Consider the following 3,278-nt stretch of genomic DNA (forward strand, 5'->3'; position numbering starts at 1 on the left):
ACTGAACTTGAATATATATTAGGCCTCAGTTTTTTAAGACATTATAGGTAACTATTGTAAGGCAGTTTGTGAAGATGTCAGTTTAAGTCGCCATAAACATGTAAAGACACATGTTATGTGGGCCAACTTTTCCCTTAATTGAAGCCCCGGGTGCAGTATATCATGGGGTGTGCAGACTTGGTTGGGTTAAGTTGCTTTACCCAACATGATTGGAAGATTAAGTGTTCTCATTGTTGATAGAAGAGCACATGATTCTCAATAGCCTATAATATCTTCAGCAGTTTTCTCATAGATATATCTCTAGTTGCTTTTGGCACCAAGCCTACATTTAAATATGCTGTTTTTATTTCCTTGAGGTTTCCTTGAGAGAAATGTTACCCCTTGAAATGGAAACAATTGCCTTTATGTATCACTGGGGAGAAAGGGCACCACATTCTCAAGGGAAACCCAGGGTGGGTGTTAATTCATGGTTCCAATACATATTTCATGGTTCCTGTTGGTGTTGGGGGCATCAACAGTAAAAAGTTGACCTGTCCCCTTCATCATTTTAGACTGCTATATTACATTCTATCTGTCTATTTTTCCCTTAGGGCTGACAAAATGGTACCTGAATTTGACAAGTCTGGCTTGTAAGTAGATTTAGTATGTTTCAAAACCTAACTTCATTTTCATATAAATCCCAAAATATGTAAATAAATTCTATTAAGCTTTTGAAAGACTGCAACTGAGGAATCAACACAATATCAAAGCTGGTGTCTTCGGGCAATCCCTCCCACCAGGGCAGTATAGAACAAAGAGATAAACAAGAATCAAATTTTTGTGAGTTATATATGGAATGTGTCGATTTATCAAAGCCCAGTTGGCAGAGTACCAGTGCAACGTATGCTCACTCGCTCCCAATGAACACAGCAATATAAGTATCCACTCACCCAGCCCGTGGTCCAGGCCAAATGCTGAAGAGTGGTCTCTAACAACCAAAGACAGAATGAGGCCTCAGAAAACCTGGAAGGAGGAGAAGGGAAAGTAGAGAAGAAAAATCAGTGCAGGACCTGAACTCATGATGGAGCAGCAAAGGTGAAACTCTGTTTTACTTGGATGCACAATCTGAAGTTGACAGCACACATGGGGTTGAAAGGGATGCTCTGAGTGTTAGTAGAGTGCACAGCACATGTTTGGCTGACAGAACTGAAAGAAACAGCACAAATTATCCCAATTGATTCGGAGACCAAGATCTGAGCTGCCAAATTTGAGCTAGCAGTGGCTGTGGAAAATGAGATATTGGTCTATGGATCATGGCACAAACTGAGTGTCAGTGATCTGGAGTGTGATTTGGATGGTGGTTGACCCTATCAAGAGAGGAAACTGACCTTAGACCCCAGTAAGAATGCAACCACACTGGCGGGCAAAGTTGAGTTTTTTGAAATATCCCATGGCCACATCCACCGCATCTGCAGGCCCAGGGACCAATTTGGCTATTTGCAAATAGAGCACATGTGGGGATCAATCAGAGAAATCATGCATCTTGTCTGAGATATCCAGGGGGCCTTGGGGATGAAATCAGTTTCAAAAGCCTTAGGATCAGCTACATTCATAGCCTGGTCTGGGATTAGAGTTTGGTATGAGGCAGAGGATGTGGGATAGCTCTGTGGTTCCCTTCATGTTCCAAAGCCACAAGGATGAGTGAACAAAGAATAGTGGTCTATTCCACATTGTGAGAAGATGAAGCATTTCCTTCACCATTATCTCCCAAAAGGAGAAACCACATTTTGAATGGCATGGCATTATACGGCACCGAGGAAAACTAGGTGGGGCTGCGTGATAATGGCAGAAGGCCCTGATGCATGACATCCTTAGATATGTTTCCACAGGTTTATCTGCAGAGAGAGAAGCTCTGGGAAGAATTGTTAACATTGGGACATTCCTATGGAAATAGAAAGGACAAGTGCACTGACACGATGCTGTTTTGGAAACACTCAAAAATGACATACAACAGCCTGCAGAGCTGAAAACATTTAGATGCTACGTTTCCACTAGAGCAACGATCCTGTAGACTTTCAGAACAGTGATATAAGCATAATAAAAATGAGGTTATACTGAACGATGAGAGTATGGTGTGTTCATCACAATGAAGGCATCACCAGCAATTACATATATACCAGATATTACACAAGGAAAACTACATGGCATCAAAGTCTAGTAAAAATTGTCCTCACAGAAATATCATGGAATTGTGTACAAACAAGAGACTGAAATTTTCACTTAACAAAGCCCTAGAAGTCTACTTAGATACCTGAGAGTACTTGACCAGTAGAGATAAAGAAGTATAGTAAAATAAACAGGAAGTACCATTTTCAGTTAAAAAGAAATTGAAGGCCCCCAAAAAAGCTTTCAAACATCTAGACTGTGAAACACTACCAGAGCAATTATTGAAAATGGAGGTGAGGGAAATACTGAAGAACAACAGTGTCTCAGAATCACAAAAGGAAGAATACAGAAAAGGGGAGGAGAACCTCTAAAGAGGAGCCAAATAAAATCAGAAAACTCAATGGATGAGATAATAGCAGGGCTAAAGTCAGTCCTAAGCAGACTAAATAATGCAGAGGGACTCGTGAATGACTGTGAACACAGGGGAACAGAAATACATCTATCAGAAGATGACATAGAAAAGCAAGTGAAAACCAATGCAAATATTGCTGTTGAACCCTGGGGTAAGACAAAGCATGAAAGACTAGGACTCATAAGAGTCCCAGAGGGTAAAGCAAGATATATAAAAAAAAAAAAAATTCTGGAAATAATTTGTAGAAAAACCAGTCAGAAAATTACTAAAAGCCAAGAAACAATCATCTATAAGAAATCAGAAGCAAACAGCATCTAAATTGTCTGGAATACCAATAGACATACAAGAAGCTGTTATATCATTCAAATAATTAAAGTTCATGATCAACCCAGATATTTTAAATGAACCTAGAGGAAGGCAACTTAGTCACAACAGAATCTACAGAAGGGTTTCAGCTGATATTTTGACAGGACTATTGCAGGAAAGGAAAGAGTGCCAGTACATAGTCCAAAACTTGAATGAGAAAAAGCTGCCATTTAGAGCAGCATAAGCCACAAGACCGCCATCTCTAAAAACAGCAGAAATAGGCAATTTCCCAGATCAGCAAAATGTAAAAGAATTCAGCAGTTCAAAACTAATCCTAAAAGAAAAATTTAGAATTCTACCCTGAATAGTAAAGTAGCAAGATGAAATAGAAATAAGGAAACCGTCATTGGAAAGG

Source organism: Camelus bactrianus, chromosome 8 (assembly GCF_048773025.1).
Source record: "Camelus bactrianus isolate YW-2024 breed Bactrian camel chromosome 8, ASM4877302v1, whole genome shotgun sequence".
Classification (NCBI taxonomy): Eukaryota; Metazoa; Chordata; class Mammalia; order Artiodactyla; family Camelidae; genus Camelus; species Camelus bactrianus.